Raw genomic sequence first — 16,450 nt, 5'->3', positions numbered from 1 at the left:
TGAAGCTCTTTTTTTAGCAAACTAAGTAAGTTTTGGCATATTTAAACCTGTTGTTTACGGTTTACATTCTATTCCTTTCTTTACATCGGACCCAATCAGAGCATTTAGCCTTATCTCAAGTTTTCACAGAGTTTCACCAATAATCCAGAAAACGATCCCCTTTATCTTACAAGCATTCTTATTGGCTTTGTAATTTCTGTTGAAATGATCATGTTTTGTATGCAACCAATTATTCGATCAACTTTCCACCAATGACATTCTGACCAAACATATATTCAGGATCTTTCTAAAAACTATTTATGATTTATTCTATCTTGTTTCTCTTCACCTTGTTTTTTTATATAGTTTATATAGGAAATGTTTACTTTAAAGTTGTTACTGTTCTTAAAACATTCTGTTTCCTTCTTTCTTTCCTCGCTGGGCTATTTTCCCTGTTGGAGCCCTTGGTCTTATAGCATCCTGCTTTTCCAACTAGGGTTGTAGCTTAGCAAGTAATAATAATAATAATAATAATGATAATAATAATAATAATAATAATAATAATAATTATAATAATGATAATAATAATGGACGACCTGAAAAAAAAAAAAAAAAAAAAAAAAAAACTGCTACTATACGATCTCAGGGCGGAGGTATTGATATTGTGAATTCGGGCCATATTGCCTCCACAGTGGCCAGTGTAACTATAAGAAACCCAAGCGATAGCATTATGAAGCAAAAGTCGAGAGGTTAAGGAGGTAGATGGAAGAAAGGAAGAGGAAACGGAGGTCGAGTAGATTACTAAAAGGTGGATGCAGCGAGGGACCGAAGGGGCGCTGCAACGACCCTAAGTAATGCCGTCAGCGTCAAACTTCAAACTTTAGGGGAACTGATAGCACGACCCTTACCGGGACGATCTCTGGGAAGTGACACACACACACCCTTTCAAAACTTTCACTTGAGAGAGAGAGAGAGAGAGGAGAGAGAGAGAGATGAGAGAGAGAGAGAGAGAGAGAGAGAGAGAGAGAGAGAGAGAGAGAGAGAGAGAGAGGTTGATGAGAAAGTATCCTGGTTTTGCACAAAACGAGGGTAAACAAGAACACGTGTATCTATCTGTGAGCTCGAAGTAGAAAAAGATATAAGCATCTAAAGAAGTGAGCATAAAAAACCGGTCAAAATGAATTAAAGATTGTGAAAACAAGTCGGCTAAATTGTTTAGGGTTTTAAATACATACTATCCTATTACAAAGGGAAAAGGCAAAGCTAGGGTTAACACATAAATGAGATCATATGGCTAATAGATAACACAAGGGGATGTCAGGCCAATTGTCAATGACTTGAAGCTGTAAGGATTCGAGAGAAAAACATCAAAGGCCATCCATCCTACGGTCTGTTTATTCTTCACTTACACAAAAAAATAGACTAAATGAAAAAGCCTTTTGAGATTTTCGGCGATCAATCTATCCTGAAGAAGTGTTTTAATTCTTTAATTTCTTATTCCTGATCTAGATATTAATCTTTGACAACATCGTTTAGTTAGTTCTTTGTGCATGTTGCAAAGATTTTTCATGATTCTGACCATCCTTAGCATTCAGATCTTTCCAGACAGTACCATCTAGCTCGTAATACTAGGTATGCTGTTAATTGTAAAATTAATGCCTTCTCCATCATAAGACTCAATACTACGCATTATGTTAGAAGCTTTTATTCAAGATCGTGGAATTGAATCGTTGGAACTTCATTAGTTCAAACTTGCTGCGAATATTTCTATCTTGAACAGACTGACATGTCTCTTTACATAGGTTATACATGACACACTTATTTTAACGTTTTTACTGATTTCAAAATATTTCATATTAAGTAATCATTACTTTCCATGAAGTTTATTCATTTCTTTATTTCCTTTCCTCTCTGAACTATTTTTTTCCTGTTGGGACCCTTTGGCTTATAGCATCCTGCTTTTAACTAGGGTTGTAGCTTGGCTAATAATAATAATAATAATAATAATAATAATAATAAGGTCTAGAAGCATAAATTATTATCATTGCTTATTAAAAGAGACCAGAAAAGGTGTAAAACTCAGGCAACATTAAAGTTATATTACCAGGTGTCGAAAAAATATACACCGAACATAAACAATGGAAGATGTTCTTTAAAAAAAAAAATAATAATCGTTGCCTTTTATTCATTATGGGTACAATGGTCTCTCAACTTCTCGATTTCCATCCAGTTTTTAGATGCCATTATCAGTCAAATATTTGAAATAAAGAAGCTCGCACATACGAAGATGGACTCGAATCCAACCACAGTCACACAATTAGACTATGTTGCTTGTGGGAATCTATTTCACCTCTGACTAATTCAGGTACGTCTTACTACAGCTGAAATAAACTAATCCTGGTCGTTGTGACAGATCTTATCAGACGTTTTTGCTATCTTACGATTAGGACGATGGCTCGCCTTCGGGATCTCTTTCAGCTATGGGAAAATGTATCTGATTTCAACAGATAAAACAGACGGGAACTATAACTGATCCTTATTCTCAAAACAGTGTGGGTTACAACAACCTCCCTCCTATTCAGGGTGCCTGAGTCTGAGAACTTATTCACTTTATTTCCCACAGCAATTTCCGACCGGCAGGTTAAAAGGTCACTGACGCTTTTGAAAATAAACGATAAATATATACCAGTTAAGGTCAGTCGCTATTTAACTCTGGACTGTTTTTCTTCAGCGAGTATTGTTGCCATCATTATTCCAAGCTAAGAAAGTCCTTCAAGATTTTCGGTGATCAATCTATCCTGAAGAAATGTTTTAATCCTTTAATTTTGCTTTGTTTCGAGTATTGTTCTCCTATCTGGTCTTCAGCTGCTAGGTATCATCTTAAATTTCTTATTCCCGATCTAGATATAAATCTCTTCACACCATCCGTCTGCTTTGTTAGCAAAGCAGAATGTTAAAAACCCCAGTGGTTCAGTAGGAAAAACAATCCAGTACAGAAAATATATTGAGAAGTAATGAACATACTATAAAAGAGAAATCATTCAAAGTAAAGAATAAACCATTAAAAGAGAAACAATGAGAAGTAAGGAATTAGCTATGAAAGGATAGTGAGAAGCAAAGAATTAACTATAAAAAGAGAAATAATGAGAAGTAAAGAATAACTAGAAAAAGAGAAATAATGAGCAGTAAATATTAACTCTAAAAAGATTATTAAAGAGAATAAATTATACGAAGAGAAATAATGAGAAGTATAGAATAAAATATAATACGGAAATAGTAAAAAAATAAAAATGATAACATAATGGGACTCGTGTTAAAGTTAACATGTTCAATAAAAAAGGCCTTTGTAGTAAGTTTGAACTTTCAAAAGTTACACCAATTCGACAACAGTATTAAGAAGAGCATTCCACAATTTGGTTATCACTTATAAAACTTCAAACTTCCACTGAACCTGCCATCAAAATAAATGAGCACTATTAAAATCAATGCGTATCTAATACTACACTGTGGCGTTTATAGTTTAGCTCTAAATGCAAAGGATAATCATAATTATGAAAAACCTTCTTAGCTCACCATAATGAGCTAAAGGATGAGTATTGGTTTCAAATTTTCTCCTTGGTCACAGATAAGGAACTTAATAAGGAACTTTTGGTCAAATACTCGTACAGTGGTTCAAGACACGCGTCAGGGACTGAAGACTAAATAGCAGAATGACAGAAGTAAATACATATTCAAAATAAGTCACACCAAAAGAATGAAAAACCTTTCCTTCTCTTAAATAGGTCACCAAAAAACCCTAAAACTATTGCAAGGCGAACGTATAAGAGCTGGAGCATTTTTGAGAAGCGTTATTGCAGTGAAGTGCAGTTATAATAATGAACGAGTTACAAGTGAAGTGAAAGAGAAGAAAACCAGGTAAATATGATGTGGAGCTTCGGAAAGAGACGACTGAAAAATGAAAAAAAAAAAAAAATCAAACAGGAAAATGGGTGCAAAGACTGGATAAATACACATATGTATAATACTAAGAGGAGCACTCAATAGAGAGCATGCTTTCGTCACTCCAAGCAGTCTTAAACTCCCACCACGTACTTATACTTCTATGTGTTTTCTTCAAAGTCTGGTGGATTTCTTCCAAGCTCATACACCACATATCCACCAAGATTAGTTAAGATGGGTTCTGTAGTTTTTGCTTAATGTCGTTCACAATTAAAAATGAACTGAAAATATTTGCCATTTACTTAACATTGCGATTATTTTCAAGAGTACAGCTGCGTACTTGTACTTTGAAGTACTATATCTAAAATGTTACAGATTCTTCCTTGGCATATAATAAACATGACTGCAAAGTTTGGTAAAAATCAGTACAATACTTTTCGTGTAAAGTTGATCACAAACATCCAAATAAATAAACTAAGAAACAGACAAGGGTGAATACATGTCGGCAAATCTTCGATTTTGGCGAAGGCAATTAATAAAAGCAAACAATATCATAGATTTTTCCAAATAAAAAAAAATGATCAAAACATATTTAAATAACTAATTTTCTGACGATCGACAACTCGACTAACAAAATGCCTCTTTCATCCATTGCACCAAACATCGAATCAAATATTCTATTGGATATCAAATGAAAATGAATGCTTCGCAATCTGACATAGTGGATAACCATACTAAAATTCATACTGCAAAAACTCATTTCATTGTAATATTCTGCCAAAGCAATTAAGAAAGACGGCAGTCGAAATATTAAAAGAAAATTGGGTAAGGAATTACAATTTGCAACATAGGAGCGTTGACAGATGATCTTAATAAGAAGCAAATAAAGCCGTGAAAGAAGAAACTTGGCATGAGGTGAGAGAGAGAGAGAGAGAGAGAGAGAGAGAGAGAGAGAGAGAGAGAGAGAGAGAGAGAGAGAGAGAGAGAGAGAGAGAGAGAGGGGGGGGTCGGAGGTATTAAGTACAGGCACACTGTTAATCCCTGTTCAGCCTTTTTAACGGAGCAAGATGCACAATAACTGCAGTTCCCAATACAAGGCAACAGTTGAAACGTCACTTCCTCGAATATGAATCCCGAGCAATATCTACAGGAATCATTCAAAGGTAACAAAGGCAAAAAGGAAGAAGGAAAGAGATCAACAAATACAGGATGTGTAGAAGGAAAGTTTACGATCGCGGAACTCGGGGAATGCCGGGGAAGACTTTGCTAATAATGTTAAACCTGCGGAAGCCAAATTGGAGGTGTGAGAGAGAGAGAGAGAGAGAGAGAGAGAGAGAGAGAGAGAGAGAGAGAGAGAGAAGAGAGAGAGAGAGAGAGAGAGAGAGAGAGAGAGAGAGAGGGTGGGGGGTTCTGTTGAAGAGAGTTGTGGGGTAGGGGAGAGGGAGACGCAAGGAGACCTTGGCCACACAGACCATCTTATAAAACGGTAGACGATATCTCTATCCATTCATAAATGACAAGAAGGAGGAGGGCATCTCTATCACATGACTAGAAATTCTGAGACAGCTGTTCACGTGAGAGAGAGGGGGGAGTGAGATCACTTGCATCACTAGGAGGGCACACATTCCAAGAAATAAACGCCGGTTCTCAAACATATGTAAAGAGGCCTAAATGTCAGAGCATCGGAGGGCGAAGGAAAGCTATGGCACTCCCAAAGTCCATTTCCCTCCAACACATGCTGTAGTGTGTGACGGTTTCTTTAACTTACGACAAACTATTTTGCTATTTTAACTATAGTATAGCAGAATAAGATAGCTATCACCTAGCACACATGTGCTGAGCCGTACTGGAGTATTTCTTTTCAACAAGATAATAGCCTACATATTAGCGGAGACCAGGGGAAGTGGTAGTAGTAGTAGTAACAATAAGAATCTCTCTAGGTAACGGCTCCTTGCCCTACCTTGTACTTTCACTCGCTCTAGTTCTTCGCTTTTTTTCTCTCCGAAGAATTACTTTCTTAGTTTGCGATCTCTAACTGGCTATAAAAATGGTACCACACAGTTTAATCAGGTTGCAGTTCGGGTAATATTGCTTGAATATTCTAGTTTAAGAAAAAGTATATTCAACCTTGATTAGGGCATCCTTTCTTTGATAAATAATCAAAATAGGAGTAAAATAATTTCGTATATAAGATACTTAGTTTACGAGTGGGGATACAACGTGGTGAAAGGGTTTGTGCATCGCCATGATCAACATACCTGTGCGATTCAGGGCCATCCATACTAGGTTGGTTTCCTGGAAGCGATCAGCCAAAAGTCTCCCACCATCACCTATTCGTAGTTCGACACCGTGGTGATGAAAATTTGTCATACCCCAGACATGAATAAGGAAATGTCTGAGCCCTTTGTCCTGCGGTGGCCTAGAAACGGCTGCATTTGTTGTGGTTTGTTGTAGTTTACGAGACCAACATGAGTGTGCGTCTCTCTCTCTCTCTCTCTCTCTCTCTCTCTCTCTCTCTCCTCTCTCTCTCTCTCTCTCTCTCTCTCGTCTGACTTAATTTTTTTTTTATCCAATTTGACAATAAAAACTTGTTTTTGCTTTTTAAAATCAGGATTAATCCTGTTTGCAACACTGGTATAATTAACAGCCAGACGTCTTTAAACGAGGGCTCAAGTTCACATTGGGCAAAGGTTGAATAACACATATATATTGTCAGTCAAAACAGTGATAACACCGATGCTTGATGCGATTGTAATTAAATACTTAACATTGTTCTAAACATGTCAATAACTTCACTATTTGTATATCTGCATTATTTTCCAAATTTGCAAATCAACTGCTTGTACTTGTGAGAAAAAAAATGACATCTTCACATCTGATCATATGAAAAGGTGACTTACTTAAAAGTTAACCTTGATGATGATGATGACCAAATATTGCACTGCAATGCACTCAGTGGTGCAGTAATTCCTCATTTGTGGCATTAGTGTGCTTTTTTATTTGTATTTATGAAATTTCGGCATATTTATCATTAAAAGGACGCCCTAATTACGGTTGAATATACTTTAGCTTAAACTGGGACAAAGGAGGCCATTGGACAGCCTTGTGCAACTAGGGGGAAAAGCGAGCAGTTACTCTATGAAGATGTTGGAGAGTCAGTAACAAGGCGGAAAATAAAGCCTAAAGGTGATACAGCAGTAGGATAAAAATTGAATGCAGCTAAGAGTTGATGAAATGTTGTTAACCCCTTAACGTAATGCCTAAAGCACAAAAAGCTGGTTGACTGACAGCAATATCCCTACGGTTATTTGTACTTTTGATTTATCAAATTCATCAATTAGAAGGAAAATACATACAATTTAATCCAAAGAATTTCACAAACTAATAAACAAACGTTGGCAGATTGTAACAAGAGACAGTAACAATCACCAATAACTTAAATATTTCTAAAATTTTCGTATTATAACTCAAATTACTTTTACTTTAAGATCGATTTTATCAAGAAGGCTGCAGGTGACTGGATAAGAGTGAGCGTGACCATGCATCATAATTTTAGAAAAAAAAAAAAATAATAAATAAAAACCAACTGCCGACCCACGTCACAGAATATTCATACAAGTATTAAGTAATATGTTATTCATCTTTGAGATTAAGAAGACGAAACCTGAAACTGTATACAGTTTTTACCTCCGCCTAAAGGGGAAGACCAAACGTGGATTTTAGTACCAGTAACCTATTCCTTGAAAGGCATCAATGCTACTGACACTAAATACCATATATACATACATAGATATACCAAGGCACTTCCCCCAATTTTGGGGGTAGCCGACATCAACAATGAAACAAAAACAAAAAAAGGGGACCTCTACTCTCTACGTTCCTCCAGCCTAACAAGGGACTCAACCGAGTTCAGCTGGTACTGCTAGGGTGCCACAGCCCACCCTCCCACATTATCCACCACAGATGAAGCTTCATAATGCTGAATCCCCTACTGCTGCTACCTCCTCGGTCATCTAAGGCATCGGAGGCAGCAGCAGGCCCTACCGGAACTGCGTCACAATCACTCGCCATTCATTCCTATTTCTAGCACGCTCTCTTGCCTCTCTCACATCTATCCTCCTATCCTACCATATATACTTGGTACAAAAAGAAAAGTGGCATCATTATATAATAACGATTGCCTTTATATGCTTTTAAACAAAAAAAAAAAAATGACTGAGGGGATAAACTTAGAAACCCTGCATACGTGGTGCAAACCCAGACACCTACAGCTTGAGTGAAGTGAACACCATTCGACTCTATTGAAAGTAATTGTATTCTTTCATTTACTTCCGAACCAAACGTCCGTCTTTGAGTCTATTTCACAAAGGTGCTTTATATTATTGTGGTTCCATTTTATGACATTATCAACTATCTCTTTTTCCATGGCTACATATCACGACGGAAATTAAAATTATGGTTGGGTACTTTGTAACAGTTTGACTATGAAAATATTTCGGTATTCTGATTGAACGTCTACACATATAGATAAAAATATTTACGCAACCTACATACATATATATATATATATATATATATATATATATATATATATATATATATATACACACACCACAAATTCAGCCATCTTTATTCCACTGCAGGACAAAGGCATCAGATATGTCCTTAATCATGTCTGCGGTTTGGCCATTTTCATCACCTCGCTGGCTACTACGGATTGGTGATGGTGGGAGACTTTAGTCTGATCGTTAATAGCAAACCAACCTAGTATGGGTGGCCATGAATAGTACAGCTTTTCTGATCAGGGCGATACAAAAACCCTTTCACCACGTTAAGGTATCCATACCTAAAAAGGAGAAACATACATATACAGCAAATTTACTTTTGAGAAACACATTAGTTCTGTGTCTTCTTCAATTGCACAAAAAATTGGCTTATTCAGAAATTCTTTTAAGATTTTCGGTGATCAATCTATTTTGAAGATCAATCTATTTTGAAGAAGTGTTTTAATTATTTAATTCTACCTTGTTTTGAGTATTGTTCTCTTGTCTGGTGTTCAGCTGCCGATTTTCAACTTAATTTGTTGGACAGAAACTTACGGTCTATTAAATTTCTTATTCCTGATCTAGATATTAATCTTTGGCACCGTCGTTCAATTAGTTCATTATGGATGTTGCAAAAGATTTTTTATAACTCTGACCATCCTTCACATTCAGATCTCCCTGGACAATTCTATCCTGTTCGTATTCGTAATACTAGGCAGGCAGTTAATTCCAATAGCCAAGCCTTCTCCATCATAAGGCTCAATACTACACAGTATTCTAGAAGTTTTATTCCAGCTGTGACCAAGTTGTGGAATGATCTTCCTAATCAGGTAGTTGAATCAGTAGAACTTCAAAAGTTCAAAGTTGGAGCAAATGTTTTTATGTTGACCAGGCTGACATGAGTCTTTTTATAGTTTATATGTGGCATATCTGTTTTAGGACATCTGTTTTGATGATGTTACTGTTTTTAGAATGATTTATTGGGCTACTTTTCCCTATTGGAGCCCTTGGGCTTATAGCATCTTGCTATAATACGCAAAAACACACACATATACATAACTTATCCACAAAATTTTTCTTATTTGCTTAACTGACATCATGATCGATGGCATGAATATATCTAAGAGGTCAGATAACGGAAAGGGTTTAGTGTCTTCTATGTTCTCTCTTGGCCAATCATATTTCTTACTCATAATCCTATAGTTCATCTTTTGGTTATACTCTAATCAAAGAATCAATATATATTAAACACCCAACCAATTTTGTAAATACCGTCGGATTAAAATTTCCCCCCATCAAAGAAGCAACAGGCGACCTTTTTATATTCTAGCTCAAATTCAACTAGCAATGCTGCAATTGACAATTATCAAAAATTTCGCCACCCTTCTCCCAATCAACCTTCCTATGATGATTTGAGTAGAACGCCATAAATTTCCAATAAGTAAAACTAAGCTAATACCTTTTTCCAATGGCTATATATTTGTATTGTAAAGACTAAAAATAAACATCTACACACTGATTGAATTTGAAGATCTACACAAACCAAAAAAGACACCTCTTTAGACTAATTAGCTTTAACCAATCATTGCATAAAAAATGACAAAAATATAAAAAATTGAAGGGGACAAACATTGGCTATTCTTATATAGTTGATTCGCCTACTAGGGTTTTTCTATTTTATATTATTCAAATTTTTACTAACGGGTACTTTCATAATAGAGATAATAAAATTAATAATAGTCTTTTTTTGAAATCCTTATAGATGCCTATACAGACAACTCATCTGAACATTTCACAAATGACAGTCCGTCTCCCCTCAGGAGGAAATAATTCCCAAAAGACTTTGAGCGATGGCTAAACTTACTAAAAATGAAACCCCCGACTAGAATGAACGTAAAGCTTGGTGCATCATAAATGAACTAGCTACCAATAGATAGTTCGATCTATTATGAATTGTTTAATCAGTAGAGGGAGGGGTTGCAAGTCTTGCAGTTGCCCCATGTGATGTAAGTGATACCACGCGTTTAACTTCGTTTATTTATACCGTTGCTATGAGTTTCTTACTCATCTTAACTACAATTGAAAATTTGCATTAAAAAACGGAAAAAGTCTGGTAACATTTATCCCAGGATTTTTACCTTTTTATAAACGATTATATTGACGTAAAAGAGTGATATTACGGTCACCATCCTGTAAAAGATAATAACAAAAATAAGGTAAAATTACGGTCGCCTGTATTTTACTGAATCACGGTTCAGAACAGTGTATATTTACAGAGAATTTACGATAAAATTTATACTTTTTTCTAAGTGTCAAGGTAATCGAAATCGTGCTTTCTGTTAATATATTTGCCATTAAGTAAGAGGCTTTTACTAATCTATCAGAAAGCCACAATGCCCTTTAAAAGCTATTTTAGTTTCTTTAATCGTAAAATCGTGGTGTTGACTTTTTAACGTCAAATATGACATAAAAATACGTTTACGTTGCACGATTTTGTATTGTACCTTATGATACCTTATTATATTTAGTGTCTATTTCTGGTTTCGATACACACTCAATTAACAACTGTTTTATTACATTTTTCATATCAATCTTACCGGTTTGGATATTTTTCACATAATGAAATTCCATATATTTCAGCAAATGACCTACTGTAATACGCAATGAAATAACAAGTTTAAATAATAATAAATTCATGGATGGCACACTGTTATTTAATCTGTTGCTCGTTTATTCTGAATGCATACCTCCTACTCATCCATGAGGTGATCTAATTAACATGGAAAATAATTAATGGACAAAAGAACTGAAAAATATATATTAAAAAAAGTTTTTTTCATTTTTTTCCCCACTAGGAATACCCATAAACCTTAATTCCTTTCATTATTTCCAATCTAACTGAAAATGGTGCTAAATTCCTTATACAATGAATAAAAGAGGAGAAAATAAATAAGCAAATGGACACATTCGATGTTAGTTCCACAAACCACCTTTTAATATTAAGCATTATCGAGCAAACTCACAACACACTTTCAAAAATAGAAAAAAAGAAAAAGCTTTCTCGCGTTTATTTCCCGCCAGGGGAAAGGTTTAGCCCATGTGATAATCTCGACCGATTTCCAGGCCAGCCATGCATCAATAAAGCATTAAGGGAGGAAAAAGTAAGCGGGGTGGGAGGAAGGGGGGAAGGTCGGGGAATACGGCTTAAAGGTGAAAGGTGTGGCTGACAGGAACCTTCGAAGCAGCAACGAATGTCAGAGAATGGGAAATCCTACACTTATGTAGGGAAAAACAAAATGAATTGATGGAGAGCAAGCGGTAAAATAGCGCCGAAAGAGATTGAGGGGGCGGCAAGAGGTAAATGAGGGCAGCAATGGGTAAAAGGGTGTATTAAGTAAAAATGGACAGCAAGAGGTAAATGAGGGCAGCAATGGGTAAAAGGGTGTATTAAGTAAAAATGGACAGCAAGAGGTAAATGAGAGAGAGAGAGAGAGAGAGAGAGAGAGAGAGAGAGAGAGAGAGAGAGAGAGAGAGAGAGAGAGAGAGAGAGAGAGAGAGAGAGAGAGGTAAATGAAGGGGGACAGAGGTAAATGAGGGCAGCAATAGATAAATGAGGGGGTAAGACGTACTTGAAGGAAAGAGATAATTGAAGGGGAGAGAGGTAAATGAAGAGAGAAAGAGGTAAATGAAGGCAGCAATGGGTAAAAGGGTGTATTAAGTAAAAATGGACGGCAAGAGGTAAATGAGGAGGGTAAGAGGCATGAGAGAGAGAGAGAGAGAGAGAGAGAGAGAGAGAGAGAGAGGTAAATGAAGGGGGACAGAGGTAAATGAGGGCAGCAAGAGATAAATGACGGGGTAAGACGTACTTGAAGGAAGGAGATAATTGAAGGGGAGAGAGGTAAATGAAGAGAGAAAGAGGTAAATGAGGGCAGCAAGATATAAATGAGAAGGGTAAGAGGTATTTGAAGGAAAGAGATAATTGAAGGGGAGAGAGGTAAATGAAGAGAGAAAGAGGTAAATGAAGGCAGCAAGAGATAAATGACGGGGTAAGACGTACTTGAAGGAAGGAGATAATTGAAGGGGAAAGAGGTAAATGAAGAGAGAAAGAGGTAAATGAGGGCAGCAAGATATAAATGAGAATGGTAAGAGGTATGTGAAGGAAAGAGATAATTGAAGGGGAGAGAGGTAAATGAAGAGAGAAAGAGGTAAATGAGGGCAGCAAGATATAAATGAGAAGGGTAAGAGGTATTTGAAGGAAAGAGATAATTGAAGGGGAAAGAGGTAAATGAAGGGGGAAAGAGGTAAATGAAGGGGGAAAGAGGTAAATGAAGGGGGAAAACGGTAAATGAGGGCAACAAGAGGTAATTAAGAGGGGTTAGAGGTATTTAAAGGGAAGAGAAATATTTGAAGGGGAGAGAGGTAAATGAAAGGGTAAAGAAGTAAATGAGGGCAGCAAGAGGCAAAATCAGGGCAGAAAGACGCAAATAAGGACAGCAAGAGGTAAATGAGGGGGTAAGAGGTATTTGAAGGAGAGAGAGAGAGAGAGAGATTTGAAGGGGAGAGATGTAAATGAAGGGAGAAAGAGGTAAATGAGGACAGCAAGAGATAAATGAGGGGGTAAGACGAACTTGAAGGAAAGAGGTAATTGAAGGGGAGAGAGGTAAATGAAGAGAGAAAGAGGTAAATGAGGGCAGCAAGAGATAAATGAGAAGGGTAAGAGGTATTTGAAGGAGAGAGAGAGATAATTGTAGGGGGAGAGGTAAATGAAGGGGGAAAACGGTAAATGAGGGCAACAAGAGGTAATTAAGAGGGGTAAGAGGTATTTGAAGGGAAGAGAAATATTTGAAGGAGAGATATTTGAAGGGGAGAGAGGTAAATGAAAGGGTAAAGAGGAAAATGAGGGCAGCAAGAGGTAAATGAGGGAAGCAAGAGGTAAATAAGGGCAGCAAGAGGTAAATGAAGGGGTAAGAGGTATTTGAAGGAAGATATTTGAAGGGGAGAGAGGTAAATGAAGGGAGAAAGAGGTAAATGAGGGCAGCAAGAGATAAATGAGAAGGGTAAGAGGTATTTGAAGGAGAGACAGATCATTGAGGGGGAAAGAGGTAAATGAAAGGGGAAAGAGGTAAATGAGGGCAGCAAGAGGTAAATGAGGGATGCATGAGGTAATAAAAGGATTATAAGTGGTAATGTGAACTAATGAGTAAAAGATTATTGTAAGGGGGTTAAAAGGTCTACAAGAGGTAAAAGAGGACAGTAAAAAAAAAAAAAAAAAAAAAAAAAAAAAAAAAAAAAAAAAAAAAAAAAAAAAGGTGTGCAAGAGGTAAGAGAGCACTGTAAGGGGTAAAAGAGAACTGTCAAGGTGTCATAGAGGAATGCAAGGAGTAAAAGGGGTAGCAAATAGTAAACAGACAGAACAACGGGTAAAAGCACACTGCAATTGGTAGAAGAAGGCTGCAAAGAGATTAATGAAAGCTACCACACATAATAAAGGGCTACGAGACATGAAAGAGGGGTGCAAGAAAAAAATAAGTTGTAAGACCACAAGAGATTTGTAATGGGTACAAGAGAGCTTTTAATGCATACCGTTATTACATAATCACTGAATAAAAAGGATGTTATAAAATATTCTCAAATTCAACGCAGGAAGCAGGAATATAATTGAAATGCAAATTAAACAATGAGTATATATTTTATGCATGAAGGATACACTAAGAGTAAAGAAATACATTTCTTGTGCTGAAATTAATACAAATAAAAGAATAGAAGAGAAAACATGAAAAAAACACTCATTGATTACGATAGAACTCATAGATTCCCTTTCCCTGTGGGTGTAGATTAAACGATTAATAGAAAACCAATTCATAGATAAAATTCCGGTATTTGAAAACATACAAATGGTATTTCAGAATAAACGGTAATGAGATACGATTAACCTAATGGGCGATAAAATCTCGGTTCAGGATTGTCTCTACATTATTTCTTTTGAAATGTGTTTTTTCTAATAAATAGCATTAGGCGACCTCCTTCGAAATTATCGATATTCATTCATGAATGGGAAAAGTGGATATGAAGGAACCCTTAGTTTGAAATATTTAAGGCATAGGACATGCAGAATTTAGTCTATATGTAATCCTTGTAGTATCGAGACTATGCGTTATCTAATAAGTAACCTCAAGAACTTGAAATTCTATAATCAAAGCGTTATTTTCCTCGTAATGAGAAAAATATCAAAATGTTCAAATATATACGAATACTCTATAGCGCCAAATACATCTTGGTATTTAGATTTCTCTTTTTCACACACACACACACAAAAATTTCCAGCATAAAGGATCGAGTTCGAGTTTATTGGGACTAAACTTACAGTTATTGTCTGCAACCTACCGACACTTAATAAAGACAACATAGACCAAAGTGAAAATCTTCAATAAATATCTGAAAAATATAATTTGATCCCTCAAAAAAATTATCTTAAAAATTAAGTCTACCAATTATACTTTATTACTTGCTTCAAGGCATCTTTGCCTCTTGGCTTCATCTGCACTTGTTCAACTAGTCTTACTTAGAACAACATGGGCTATTGAGGAAGAAATGGAGCGAACGTTTCCTGCACAATATTTTCGGCAGACGTCTACACTCCTAAAGACTTTCCTCGTTGTTACTTGATACTTGGAAACAGTTTCTCCTTGTTTGTAATGTACAGTAGATGGAAGGTATAGGTTTCATTGGCAGACTGAGATCCACTTTCCAACCAGATGTCCATCGGCTTTTTGAGAAATTTCTACTGCACGGATGTTTAATTATACTTGTATATATTCTATGTTAATTACATAAAATAATGTTTATTTCAAATGACGTAAACACTTCTTAATACTTATGAAAAGGTACGAAAAATTATATCTATTTACCAGCATATCAAATGTTTAGTCATCTAACATTCAATGTAAGTTTTACTATGCGAAGGAATGTTAAAATAATGTTCAGTAGCATATATAAAACTAATAAATAATGCTGACAATACAGTAATTATTTCACCCGTATATATAAATGTCACAATTTTGCTAAAAAGAATTATAAATTGAAAGTGATATATTTAATATTAAACTGAACTTCCTGTGACGTCTTTAGTTTTTAATTAATATATGTTTTCTAACCATTTGAGTCCTCATTTTTAAAGGCCACTCATGAATGGCAGAGGCAAGGGACAGTGACATTGCCCAATCAAGCAGGAGAATGACCATATATACATATGATCAGCACCCAAAAACCTTCTCCCCCCAAGCTAGGAACAAGGAGAGCCTGGTAATGGCTGCCGATGACTCAGCAGATAGACCTGTAGGCTCCCCCAAATAATGGCAATGTTGCAGCGACCAAAGAAACTAACGAGTTTGAGCGGGACTCGAACCCCAGTCTGGAGTTCACCAGTCAGGGACGTTGCCACATAACCCTTCTACTAATACCACATACGTGGTGTCTTCATTTTGAATCCTTACTTCTATTTTTAGACTTTTTAATGACTTGCCTGCTAAAACTCATTTAAGACGTCCGACTAATTTCAAGATTTTCACGGCACAAGAACATCCAAGTTTCTATTTCGAAATAGTAATTAGACTTTCATAAGATGAACTTTCCTCTTTGTAATCTTTTACTGCTTATGATTTTACTGAGCCTAGACAATCATTGTAGAAAAAAAAATATCTTAAATATCATATTAACAATCGCCATATGAAGTTTGATGAAATAACCAGCACTAAAAGTACTTTCACTACAAAATCAAATTCCAGAAAATATTTTACACACATCTAGATTATTCATTGTCACTTTTAATCTAAATATAAACAGCTAGAACTATTCAACTCTCCTGCAAATACGTACGGACAAAAAAATTCATTTGTAATATCAATAATAATAAACACGTTATTAATCGTCATAAAATATTAATCAAAATTATTTATAATAATATCATATAAAATATACATATCAATTAT

The 16,450-nt window shown here is 35.9% G+C and overlaps 1 protein-coding gene across 9 annotated transcripts in view; it reads right to left on the bottom strand.

Moving 5' to 3' along the window:
- The window catches only part of LOC137619491 (adenylate cyclase type 1-like), a 423,950-nt gene that overhangs the window by 300,325 nt on the left and 107,175 nt on the right, over positions 1-16,450 (bottom strand). The gene's annotated exons all lie outside the window — the stretch shown is intronic.

This window comes from Palaemon carinicauda, chromosome 26, assembly GCF_036898095.1.
Source record: "Palaemon carinicauda isolate YSFRI2023 chromosome 26, ASM3689809v2, whole genome shotgun sequence".
In the NCBI taxonomy this organism is placed as follows: domain Eukaryota; kingdom Metazoa; phylum Arthropoda; class Malacostraca; order Decapoda; family Palaemonidae; genus Palaemon; species Palaemon carinicauda.
Note: the sequence above shows the minus strand (reverse complement) of the source record. Positions and strands in the feature narration are given on the sequence as shown.